General features: G+C 51.0%; 1 protein-coding gene across 5 annotated transcripts in view; it reads right to left on the bottom strand.

Moving 5' to 3' along the window:
* LOC112864763 (carboxyl-terminal PDZ ligand of neuronal nitric oxide synthase protein) overlaps positions 1-13,490 on the bottom strand; it is a 285,246-nt gene that overhangs the window by 243,110 nt on the left and 28,646 nt on the right. Inside the window, exon 1 of one of the 5 annotated variants that reach the window (XM_086693424.1) lies at positions 9,004-10,330. The exons of the other annotated variants lie outside the window; for them this stretch is intronic. The gene's annotated coding sequence lies outside the window, so the exon portion shown is untranslated. Of the gene's footprint in view, positions 1-9,003; positions 10,331-13,490 lie in introns of those variants that run through there. 5 annotated transcript variants of the gene reach the window in all.

Genomic DNA, 13,490 nt, shown 5'->3' with positions numbered 1-13,490 from the left:
TCCCCACTCCTAACGAGCATCACAACTGCACAAATGTCCCCCCCCCCTTTGAAGGAACTGCCAACTTGCATAACAATTCCTCAGTTTGTACTCCCTTAAAGCTGCCTTTCACTTTTTCACTGGGCTGAACATGCGCAAAATCACTTCTGTTTCTTTAGGACAGATCCCTAGAAGCAGGAGTTATTTGGCAAAAGGGTAGGAAAATGTTGAAATATCGACATACAGGTGCACATACACACCTGTATATAATCAAGCTGTGGTTTTTTTTTCCTTTTTCTTTTTTGAGAGACAGAGTGTGAGCAGGGGAGGGTCAGCGAGAGAGGGAGACACAGAATCCGAAGCAGGCTCCAAGCTGTCAGCACAGAGCCCGATGTGGGACTCAAGCTCAGGAACCGCGAGATCATGACCTGAGCGGAAGTCGGACACTTACCCGACTGAGCCACCCAGGCGCCCCTAATCAAGCTGCTTTCTCAAGGTTGTACCAACTGATGCTCCTACCGGCAGCAGAGGAGACCTTCTATTATTCGTGGACTAGGATCACATTTGTCACCTCGGCCCGTACACCGGCTTATCAGCATGCCCACTGCCTCCGCGATGCCCTCCCGTCTCCCATCCAACAAGCCCAGGACCCCCAGCGTATTTCCCTCGCCGAGACTTCAGAGGGCCACTCTAGGCAAGTTCCAAATGGCTCCGCAAATCCCCTCACCAACGAGAACACCCTTCCCTACCCTCCCATACGCACAAAGACAAGACAGAGATTCCTTAGCCCTGGCTGTTAAGTGCCCCGGAATCCAAGGGAAACCTACAGCTGCAGAACAGAGTAGGGGGACTCACGTACTTTTTGTGCGTGTATAATTTTACTACATTTTTTTATTTGAATTCCAGGATAGTTCCCACACCGTGTTATGTTAGTTTCAGGTGTATCACGCAGGGACGTAACACTTCTATACATTACTCAGTGATCATCGTATGTGTCCTCTTAATCCCCATCACTTATTTCATTTTTTTAATTATTATTATTATTCTCAAGTTACTTAACATACAGCACAGCCTGGGCTTCAGGAGTGGAACCCGGTGTTACATAGGACACCCAGTGCTCATCCCAACAAGTGCCCTCCTTAAGGCCCATCGCCCATTTAGTCCATGCTGCCACCCCCCTATTTCCTGTGCTTTTTAATTTAAAAAGTCACACAAGTAGTTCCTGCTAAGGCTGACCGAACCCTCTTCACGTTGCCAATTTTTAAATAAAAAATGAACAGCAGCAGTATAAGTTCTTTGTTTATTTTTTGCCATTTGGTGTCTTGTTTTGGTTTTTGGCTTTTCTGAGAATGTGGAGTAAACCCAGCGACGTCAGCTCTATGTAAACAGAAGCTGAAACGCAGGGACATCCCCATACGGTCCTCAGGGACGTGCGGGCACCCAGGCGTGCTGTCTGTGGAGCAAATCCCTCCCTATTACTCAGACAGCACATCGCCTGTGTCGGGCACTGAGCCCAGACCCCGTTTCCAAACTGGAGGAAGGTGAAAACCTCTCTGGAATGTCCGGACCTCCTAATACCTTTCCCTGCCTTCCCTCAGGGGCTAGTGAAATAGTTTCCCCACCCCACCCCTTCATGGACTCCAAACAGACCCTCTTCTGGTTAGGACAGTGAAATTATCCAGTTTCTAGATTTTTCTTTAAAAGGAGAATATGATGTGAGGGTCCAGAAGTTACTATCCCTACCTCCCAAAATACCCATGACAACATATTACCAGGCAGCTTTTTTTTTTTTTTAATGTTTTATTTGTTTTTGAGACAGAGAGAGAGACAGAGCTTGAACAGGGGAGGGGCAGAGAGAGAGGGAGACACAGAATCGGAAACAGGCTCCAGGCTCTGAGCGGTCAGCACAGAGCCCGATGCGGGGCTCGAACTCACGGACTGCGAGATCATGACCTGAGTTGAAGTTGGACGCTCAACCGACTGAGCCACCCAGGCGCCCCAACCAGGCAGCTTTTAAGAGACTGGTCGGTCACATCATCAAGACAAGGGGCTCCTATGTTGGGGTCCGAGGAATCCCCGTGAACTTTCTCACAGTCTCCATGGACCCCCTGAAATGAGATGCTAGGTTCAGTTCACGAGCAGTTTTCGGAAGAGAGAGGCCAAAGAGCTCATTAGATTTCCAAGGGGTCCGTGACTCAAAGGAACCAAGCGTCCACCGGGTATGGAGTTCTGACTCATCCCCAGCGAACCCACACTCGCCCCCGCCTCTCGCACAGCCCTGGATACGCAGCGCGTGTTCAGGACGTAGGGAGCAAATCCAAAAATATCAAGTGACTCCTCAGAAACCAGTGGTTACACAGAAGGGCTCTACAAATACTGATCAATCACGCAGGAAACACTGGAGGCCAAGGACGGTTTGGGTTTTGGGGGTTTTTTTTTTAAATGAAGAGTTGATGGAGTATCAGCCAGGCACAGTGCCCACTAAGCAACTGTCATTGATGAAATAGCTCATTCTTTTGATCTCTATCTTCTCCTAACACCACTGGGAAGAGGGACCCTAGGATGTGCCAGGGCCTGGGAGGCAGAACAACGTTCACGGACTCATGTCTGGCGAGAAAGTGGAAACCAGTGTGGAGTATGTGGACTTGTCCCCGCTCAGATGGGTCTCAGGCTCCCAGGAGGCTGTGAAAACGCCTCCTGTGTTCACATGTACAAGCGCACATACATGTGTATGCACATACGTGCCAGGCCAGGCAGCTTTATCTGCACAGCACCTTCCCAGAGGGCGGGAAGGGTGCAGCCCCAGCAGCTGTCCTGGGAGAACATACAGGGGTCTCCCCGTAGCGGCCCGACAAGGTGCATTCGGGACACCAGCCCCTCTTTTTATTCCAGGAGCACAAGGGCACATTTGTTCACCGATGGGTTCAACGACCTGTCTGAAAGGCCAGGAGGGAGGAGGCCAGCAGTCCTGACCTGGAGGGCGACTGGGGCTCCGTGGGGCTCGGGGTCCTGAGCTGCCAGGGCCCACGATGTGTCCGCGGGCTTTCCCACGTTCCCTTCCCTTCCCCTCAAACAAGAAAGATGAGAGCACTAGGTTGCACGAGTTCATACCCCCGTGTCTAGAGAAGGAGAAATCTCATGATGAATTACCTGGCAAGAATTCATCAGTTAAAAAAAAAAAAAAAAAAAAAAATAGCTACCAAGAAGTTGGCACTGAAGCATCAGACACGGGCTGCGATCCATTTAAACAGAAGCAAGCAAATGCACACACGCATCTCGTCGCTACTGGCCGAGACCGATCTGATAAAGACGGGAGCCATGTGTGGAGAAGGGCAGTATCCGGAGAGACAGCCGGTGCAAACAGAGCAAAATGCACAAAATGAGCTCCTATCCCCGGGAAACCGAAGCCAGCATTTTCTGATTAGATAATGCCCCCAAAATGGATTAATGCTGTCCACACGGGCACTTTCAACACCTGTCCTCCTCCCTGGCGCTGTGGTCTATAGATCGGCAAGAAGCCGCAGGAGGGCTCGAGAAACTTAAAAATGAAATGGGTTTCACTGTGATGCAGGCACTGGAACGAAGGCTGCCCCTCGTTTCCAAAGCTGAGGAAATACACACTTAACCCGCAAAGAAACTACGGGTCTATGTGGGAACATCAAGACAGCCCTCTGATGAAGCTCTTAGTTGTTAAAGAAGATGGGGCGCCTGGGTGGCGCAGTCGGTTAAGCGTCCGACTTCAGCCAGGTCACAATCTTGCGGTCCGTGAGTTCGAGCCCCGCGTCGGGCTCTGGGCTGATGGCTCAGAGCCTGGAGCCTGTTTCCGATTCTGTGTCTCCCTCTCTCTCTGCCCCTCCCCCATTCATGCTCTGTCTCTCTCTGTCCCAAAAATAAATAAACGTTGAAAAAAAAAAAAATTAAAAAAAAAAAAAAAAAAAAAAAGAAGAGGCTGGGGGGGGGGTGCAGCGAGAAGGGTGGCAAGGGGGTGAAGGGGTCTTCACATCACACATGGCAACTTCTGAGACACCCACCTGTCCCGGATCAGCAACCAAGTCAACAAATCAGAATGCTAACGTGGTCAAATCACAAACTATGCCTGCCCTCTGCCTGCCTGGTTGACTTTTTCCCACCTGTCACCTCTGGGACACAAATTCTTTTTTTTAATGCTTTTATTTATTTTTGAAGAGAGACAGAGAGAGAAACAGAGCACAAGCAGAGGAGGGTCAGAGAGAGAGAGAGAGAGAGAGAGAGAGAGAGAGAGAGAGACAGAATCCGAAGCAGGCTCCAGGCTCTGAGCTGTCAGCACAGAGCCCCACACGGGGCTCGAACCCACAAACCGTGAGACCGTGACCTGAGCCGAGGTCGGACACTCAACCGACTGAGCCAGTGAGGTGCCCTAAGACACAAATATTGTTTAAAGAAACCCCTACAGCTTCTAGTGGCCACTAACTAGAATGGATTTCAAGGTGAAAATACTATGAATTGATTGATCTTATTAAGCTACCAGCTCACCCAAGAACTTTCTAAGCTGTAGCTGGCAGAAATACAGGCCTCAACAATGCCCAAGGGAGAAAGGTTTGCCCTCTCGGGGACACGGCACACGAGAACAGACATCCCATGGGTCAGGGTTAGCTGTTGACGCAAATTCACTGGGCCGCAGCCTATTCCGGAAACTCGGACAGATGATGCAGTCAGCTCCCACAAGGCATCAAAAAGCGGTCAACCTCCAAGGGGATCAGCACACTACAGTCCAAGAGTCACAACTACAATGGGAGATAGTGACACGGGAGCCCGCACACGGAGGTGAGCCCTCACCCAGCCTCCGGAGAAGGGGACGGTGGCTATGTCAGCAGGCCGCACGCTGGAAGCTGGGGCTGCTTGCGGAAGCCTGCAAGATCTCAAAGGGAAGCACCCCTGAAGCCGAGGAACAGGGTACACCCAGCCACGGCGGCCTGAACAGCCTTTGGATAAAAGCCACTTCCAGCTTCTGGATCCTCTCCGCACAGCCGCCCACTTTGCGTATCCGACGCCCGGCAACCAGAGCAAATGCCCACTATTTGCCTCCTGTGATGATGTAACCAACTGGCAATCCCGGGAATAAGGCAGTTTCCTACCAGTCCATTCTTCACGGACGGACCTCACTCAGGACACAAGTGGGAAAACGGACCCTCTGCGTGCTCTCTTTCCTCCCCGTTTCCCTCCCGGATCCAAGGATTTCTACGAGTTGCTCTATCAGCCTCTGAAGCACCCTCAGCCTCTCCGCTCCGTGGGTCTCAAACTGGAGTCTGTGCACAAGTCACCTGGGGATCTTGATAAAATGCAGACTTGACTCCGTGGGTCCCGGACTGGACCTGAGAGTCCGTGTTTCTAACAAGATCTCCAGGGACGTAGAGGCCAGCTCTGCAAACCACACCCTGAGAAGCAAAGCTCCTACCATCCCAAACAACTCCTAGATAATTCATCTTCCTTAGGCCTCTTCTCCAAAACCTACAACAGTCACCTCCCCTCCCCAGGCGGCCCAGACTCCCAACACCTGAGATTCTTATCGTAGACAGAACGGAGGCTCACAGAGATAAAGGAATCTGCCCCACATCACACAACTAGAAAGTCATTATTTGAACTCAGAAAGGGACCAGGTTTAGTCCCAGCAACCTGCTGTATGTACGTCCTCAACGCACTCACTCAGCACCATCTGACATCGGCCTGTGTTTCGTTTGTATGGTTGTTTGTTATTCTCCCTCTTCCCACGTCCCCAACACCCAGGCCAGTTTGTAAAGCTCCAAAGGAGCAAGGATCATGTTTGTCTTGTTCGTAGCTAGATCTCCAGTACATAGAAAAATCCCCAGCTCATAGGGGACACTTGAAAATATGTGTCGCGTGAACAAAAGCAAACAAAACAAATTGCTTTTTCTTCCAAAAGGAGACAGAGCAAGAATCTCGGCCGTTCTGGGACCTGCAGAAGGGTCCTCAGTTTCAGTCACGGAGAAGCCTCTCAGGGCACTGTGGCATGGGTTCAGACCAGATACAGACGAACACGACAGAAGCCTCCACCCACCCTGGCAAGAGCTCCCAACTTAGTCACGGGGAAATGCCACAGACACACAAGACTTAAGCCTACTTCGGAAAAAGTATGATGGGCGCCTGGGTGGCTCAGTCAGTTGAGCGTCTGACTCAGGTCATGATCTCACGGTTCATGACTTCGAGCCCCACATCCGGCTCCTCACTGACAGTGTGGAGCCTGCTTGGGATTCTCTCTCTGTCCCTCCCTGCGCTCGCTCTCTCTCTCTCTCAAAATAAACAAACTTAGGAGGAAGGAAAGAAAAAGAAAAGAAAAGAAAAGAAAAGGGAAGGGAAGGGAAGGGAAGGGAAGGGAAGGGAAGGGAAGGGAAGGGAAGGGAAGGGAAGGGAAGGGAAGGGAAGGGAAGGGAAGGGAAGGGAAGGGAAGGGAAGGGAAGGGAAGGGAAGGGAAGGGAAGGGAAGGGAAGGGAAGGGAAGGGAAGGGAAGGAAAGGAAAGGAAAAGAAAAGAAAAGAAAAGAAAAGAAAAGAAAAGAAAAGAAAAGAAAAGAAAAGAAAATGATTGTTTTTTGTTGTTTCTTTTTTCACAGCTTCTTGGCTAAGATACAGTCCCCAGTCATTCTACCCACCACTCATCTAGGCATTGCTGTGAAAGTGTCCTGGAGATGTGATTAAGGTCTGCGATCCTCCTTAAGGAGGTTACTCTAGATCATCCGGATGAGCCTGATGCAAGCAGTTGAAAGGCCTTAGGAGGACAGCTGCCGCCCGTGCCCGAGAGCTCCAGCCTCGGAGCCGACCCTGTGCATGTGGGACGTGCCCACCTGCCCTTTACAGCAAAGCTTTTCACACGCCTTTCCAACCGGCCCATTTCTCGGGTTGAACCCTGGCTGATACTCCTGCAAAGCGGGGTGATCTTGCCCCGCAGGAGAGCAAACGTGGCCTCTTCCAGCCCTGGGGGGGCTCATGATGGAAGTTCTTTCCATTCGTACTAAGTACTGCCTGAAGTGTCTCAACATCTGGCACATAAACTGAGATTACAGAGGGTCGAGGAAACCCCATTTGCCACCCCACCACTTGAAACATTCTCCCACTGACTTATGTTTTTCTGCATAAGCTCTAGGTTTTCAAGCTGCCTGTGACAGCACTGCCTTCAGAATAAATCAAAATAAGTCAAAGAATAAAAGTGAGAAAATAAAACAGATTTGTAACTCTCCCGCCTTGGAAGGGCACGCGAGAGCAACCAGAGGCAGGAGCTCTACTGTGGCTGCCTCTCCACGGGGGGGGGGGGGGGGGATGGGCAGGAGGGAGGAGACGCCTTGGCAGCCTCAGCCCCAAGCACGTTCCACTGTGGGGACGACAGGACTCCACGGGGCCACCCGACGCGCCTTTGGACGTTGAGTCATAGACGTCCCGCGAGCTAAGCCACAGACTGCCTCCGTCCTGCTTCAACAACCCTTGGTTCCGACAGGAACCAAGACTACCCACACCCTACCTGCTGCCAGCCTCCAGCTCCATCCCACCCCCCCCCCCCCCCAAGGCCACGGACAGGAGAGGCAACAACTCCCTCTCGCCCCCATTTCCGGGCACCCAGAACACATACTTGTGATCCTGTCGCAACCTGCCTTCTTCAGGGACCCCCATGCCCCCCACCTCCCAACCGGGCACCCCCAGCAGGACACGCTGTCCAGACAGCGGAAAAAGCCACCAGCACTCAAGTGAGACACAAGGGAGGGGCCACGTCACCTTCGGAAGGCTACTTCCTCTCTCTGAACGCGAGCATCTCTTCGCTGGAGATCAGAGCAGCTCGCCCTGCAGAGTTGTTAAGAAGAACATAAATACTCTATGTAAAAAGCGTCTGTTTTGTCCTGGACGTGCTCACGGAGCTCACATACGCAGCACACGATACACGCACGCCTGTATTTGAGGGAGTTCTTAGGGGAAACAACGTAACCGAAGTAGTGAAAACCCAAGCAGACACACACATCCTTTTCTGAGAAGTGACAGCTTCATCATGCCATGGACAAAACCGTCCAGTCACCTGTCAGGCGTCCGTCTTTAAAAGGTGAGCACGTGTCAGACCATCCTGGGTGGCGAGCTCTGACAAGTCAGGACCCGAGAGTCCAATTATGTTCCCGATGTGCAGAGCACGGGCCCAGAAAGTTCCTGACTGACCCAAGAGCTGGACAGGCCCTTCCGAGAGCCACAGGTCTGATCTCGTCAACTTGTTCAGAGATAAAAGAATTAGCCCAAAGGCATTGAAAGAAGTGGCCATTGGGGTGCCTGGGTGGCTCGGTCGATTAAGCAGCCGACTTCGGCTCAGGTCATGATCTCACGGTCCGTGAGTTCGAGCCCCACATCAGGCTCTGTGCTGACAGCTCGGAGCCTGAAGCCTGCTTTAGATTCTGTGTCTCCATCTCTCTCTCTGCCCCTCCCACACTCCTGCGCGCTCTCTCTCTCTCTCTCTCTCAAAATTAAATAAAAAAAAAAAACATTAAAAAAAAGAAAGAAGTGACCATTGGGGCACCCGGGATGGATCCAACAGTTGAGCATCCAACTTCAGCTCAGACCATGATCTCACAATCCATGAGGTCGAACCCCACATCAGACTCTGTGCTGACAGTGCAAAGCCCACTTAGGACCCTCTGCCCCAATCTCTCCCCCGACCCTCCTTCTCCCCTCCGGCCCCCGCCTCTTTCCCTCTCAAAAATAAATATTAAAGGGACACCTGGCTGGCTCAGTCGGTTAAGCGTCCAACCCAGGCTCAGGTCATGATCTCGCAGTTCGTGAGTTCGAGCCCCACATCGGGCTCTGTGCTGATAGCCCGGAGCCTGCTTTGAATTCTGTCTCCCTCTCTCTGCCCCTCCCCTGCTCATGCTCTCTCAAAAACAAACGTTAATTTTTTTATTAATAAACAACAAAAAAAAGAAACGACAAAACCCAGTGACAAAGGAACTGGAACCCAGAGCCGCCTTGCAAGCTCAGTATACTAGGAACCGGGATGCTCTTACCCCGAGAGGACAACGCAAGCCCTTGCTCCAAGGCTTTTGCCAGCTTCCGCAGATGCCGTGAGGTCCCTCGGTGGACCGTGCCAAGTGCAAACTTTAAAGCACAGCAAGTACAGAGATGCAACCGGTTCCTAGCCCGTCAGAAAGGCAGGCAGGCTGGTGACAAGGAGGCAGCTCCGAGAAGTGTGACTACAGACAGATGGTGGCGGTGAGCTGGAAAATCTAGAACTGCACCAAACACCACTAAAAATAATAGGGATCCCAGAGGAAACCAGGGGCCCGGTGTAGTCGTGCAAGGGGAGGGAGCCCCGGCCTCCAGCGCGAGGCAGCCGGCAACAAAACGCATCTCCCGTAAATTGCTACTAACTCTCATTGCCATTGACCTCCAACCCCGGTAACGAGGCTGCGGGGACTACGGCGTGGAAGGCCCACAGCGATCCCCCCAGGCCACCTCCTCCCCTGCCCCCAGCCACGCCTGAGTCATCTCGAAACACTCCGCACGAGGGGCCGTCTCGGAGCTCCGCATCAACCGAGGGAATGCAGCAGCTTCCGAAGAAGCCTCTTCCATTTTTGGCCGGGACCGCGCTCCTTACGTTTGGCAGACATCTACCCCTGCTGACATCATCCGTCGGGAAAGCCTCCGACCGCAGCAACTTTTCCGGCAACCAAGTCATGCTGTTGACGTTACTTCCTCCCGATGCCATTTAAGACCCTGGGATCGTTTTCACACATTTTGGGTCTCTGCATCTTAGACCTGTCCTACGGGTTTTGAGACGAGAGCGCCAGGACTCTTGAAGAGACAGACCAGTTCTCCAGGAGGGATCTTGTTTCTCCCAAAAAATGAGACCTGTTGCAGGTCAGCGAGCGCCACGGTCAGAGGCAGTCAGCAGACGCGGCCCCGGTCACGCCTGGGTCACCAGAGACCAAGGACAGGGAACATGGCAAGTTCACTGCCAATCTAGACCCGCTACTCTGAGCAACCCCTCTTCTCCAGTGGCTCCCACGTTCTCTCCCGCACACTCTCTGTTCTCTCCTGCAGACCCACCAGGCAAGTTCCCACTCCACGACCTTTAGTGGTCACTGGTGCCTTTTGACTAAAACGCTCGAGTCCTGGCTAACCTCAGAGAAGCCCCCTGACCAGGCTACAGCAGCAACCCAGTCATATGCTCAAGACATTCTGTGTCACGTTACCCAGTTTCACTTCCTTCAAACCACTCATCATTGCCTAAAAATATCTGGCTTACTCTGTCTCACCCCACAAGTTGTAAGTGGTTTAAAGACGGGAGAGCGAGTCTGTCTCGTTCACAACTACATCCCCAGTGCCTGGAAAGTACTCAGCATAGAGTGGATGCTGGGGGGGGGGGGGGGGGAGTCTGTTAATTGAATGAATGTCAGTGAATGATTTAATGGGGAGACAGCAGGCCCTGGGATCAGACCCGCCTGGGTTCAAATGCCGGCCCGGCTCTTTATTAGTGCCGTGACCTCGAGAAAGTCACCTTATCCAAGATCGCGCAGCTGGTAAGGTTTCAAGATGTATGCCACGGGGTGTGGATGAAAATTAAGTCTTAGGATTTTTAAGTATCAGGACTCCAACTTCTAAACATGCCTAACAGACACTAAGTCGTAAGAGGACATTAGCGGTAACCTTGACTCATTTGATAAAGCTGGTGGCGGTGGCGGTGACAGCAATAGCCTTCGCCGTAATAACGACAGGCCACTGGCACCTCAAGATAGCATCTGTTACCATTTTCAACTTCTGCTAAAAGAAGGAGGCAGCGTGACAAAGTGGCACTGGCATGGTCAGAAGACCCTGACTGGAGTCTCCAACTTGACAAGGCATTCCATCACCGAGAACAGCAGGTTTCAAAGAACAAACGAGACGGTAGATTTACGTGAAGCACTTTCTAAACTCGAAGGCACGATATTTATGAGTATTATCAATATTAAAAATGTTCTCGTCCCCAGTTTAACATTCCTCACACCCTGGGAGGCAGCGCTCACTTCCCTGGGCAGGTTAAGAGTTATCTGGCTAGGGGCGCCTGGGTGGCTCGGTCGGTTAAGCGTCCGACTTCGACTCCGGTCACGATCTCGCAGTCTGTGAGTTCGAGCCCCGCGTCGGGGTCTGGGCTGATGGCTCAGAGCCTGGAGCCTGCTTCCGATTCTGTGTCTCCCTCTCTCTCTGCCCCTCCCCCATTCATGCTCTGTCTCTGTCTCAAAAATAAATAAACGTTTAAAAAAAAAAGAGTTATCTGGCTAGTGAATGTACACTCAGACAAGCACAGTGGTGTGTGAATTATTCAGGGCAAAACCTCGCTCTAAACAGCACAGCACAGGCTCAAAGAATGCAGTCAACCCTCATCACCTGGGGAAACATCAGGTAGCAGTTAGCTTCTCAGAGAAGAGGGAAGCATCGAGTACAGGGCAGTGGAGGTCCAGAGACTCAGGTTCGAATCCCAGCTATCTCATAACCGGCCAAGTGATGCTGGGAGGTCACAGACCATCTCTAGGTGCCTAGCGTTTCAAAGGCCCTTAAATATTTGCAAACAGAGCAACGGGCCCTTTTCCATCAAAGAGACTATAGCCTCTTTGGCTGGAGGTGGTGAGGAGAGAAGACAGAGCCAGATTACAATAGCATCATCATCCACACCGGCAAGCCATCTGACGAATGGTCTTCCAGGGAGCGAACTTGGGCTGCTTCCTCAGCAATCATGGGCCTCGGGGTCTTGGTGGGAGGCTAAACCACTGAATCAAAACCAGAACAAACTCCAGTCCCTCCAGGACTGTCCCTCTCATGTACGAGGATAGGAAAATCAAGTTTAATAGAGACTTCTCATTTGACAACACTTTTCAGAAATTCACCTCCTCAGAGCCACATTTATGCGAATTCTTCTTTTGTTGAAGGCTTTACCATCGCAAACCTTATACACAAAAGTAGAGCGAGAGCACAAATGAACGAACTCCCAGGAACTCTTCACCAGCTTCGGTCACGCCCAGCTCAGGGCCACTCTGGTTTCATCCATACCCACCTATTTCCTCTTTAGCCCTTTATTATTTTTAATTTTTTTTAATGTTTATTTATTTTTGACACACAGAGAAACAAAGCATGAGCGGGGGAGAGGCAGAGAGAGAGGGAGACACAGAATTGGAAGCAGGCTCCAGGCTCTGAGCTGTCAGCACAGAGCCCGATGCAGGGCTCAAACTCACAGACCGCGAGATCATGACCTGAGCCAAAGTCAGACACTCAGCCGACTGAGCCACCCAGGTGCCCCAAGCCCTTTATTTTATTCTACTTTTTTAAATTTTTTTTTTAATGTTTATTTATTTTTGAGAGAGAGAGACAGAGCATGAGCAGGGGAGGAGCAGAGAGAAAGGGAGACACAGAATCGGAAACAGGCTCCAAGCTGTCAGCACAGAGCCTGACACGCGGCTCGAACTCACAAACTGCGAGATCATGAGCTGAGCCGAAGTCAGACACTCAACCGACTGAGCCACCCAGGCGTCCCCAGATTTGAAAGCAGCCATTTCTCCAAAGAGCCCTGATCCCTTTTAATAGAAAATGGTATTTGGACACCAAGAATGCTCACTGTCCTGGTTTCTTGGCCTTGCCAGTGGACAAGGCTAGAACATATTTTAATAACAAAATGCTTCATGAGTTCATACTTCACATCCAATTCAAAATCAGGACGGTAGGGATTTTACTTGACCTCATTGTTCGTACGTTAGTGTTTTCTTCCCACCAACGTAATTGTTCTCTCTATCCCACCACAAATATAAAGGGTCTCAGAACAACACCACCAACACCACCATCAACAGTGATATTAAAAAAAAAGTCTACAAAAGTCTATTTTCTGCACGTCTGGTATCTTTATGGTATGCACCACCAACAATGCACAATCAAATCACTGTGTCTTATAGCCAGTTGGCAGAGTTCCTCGCTTTCTCTCTGCAGGTTATGCCAACTAGCTCGACGCAGCGAGAGTCACTTGGTTTTCTCAGGGATTGCTTCATTTTTAAATTTAAATAGAAAAGCATGTTAAGAATTTACACAATTCCAACTTCAAACTAGCAAGGAATCTTCAGAGAAGACAAAGTTTTATTCCTTTTCCCTCCAGGCTCTTTCTTTTCTCCTAAGAGATTAAAAAAAATTAAATGGTAATTAAAGGGGTTTTTTTTATATTTATTTATTGAGAGAGAGAGCACGCGTGAGCGAGCATAAGCAGGGGAGGGGCAGAGAGAGAGGGAGACACGCACAACGTGAAGCAGGCTCCAGGATCTGAGCTGTCACAACACAGAGCCTGACACGGGGCTCGGACTCCCAAACTGTGAGATCGTGACTTGAGCTGAAGTCGGACGCTCAACCGACTGAGCCCCCCAGGTGCCCCAACATTTTAAGTTATCAGTACACCCAACATGGGGCTCAAACTTACAACCCCATGATCGAGTCGCACACTCCACTGACGGACCCAGCCGGGAGCCCCCACCGTTTTTTT

This window comes from Puma concolor, chromosome E4 (assembly GCF_028749965.1).
Source record: "Puma concolor isolate L17-30 chromosome E4, mPumCon1.1.hap2, whole genome shotgun sequence".
NCBI lineage: Eukaryota > Metazoa > Chordata > Mammalia > Carnivora > Felidae > Puma > Puma concolor.
This window is presented reverse-complemented; position numbering and strand designations above follow the sequence as displayed.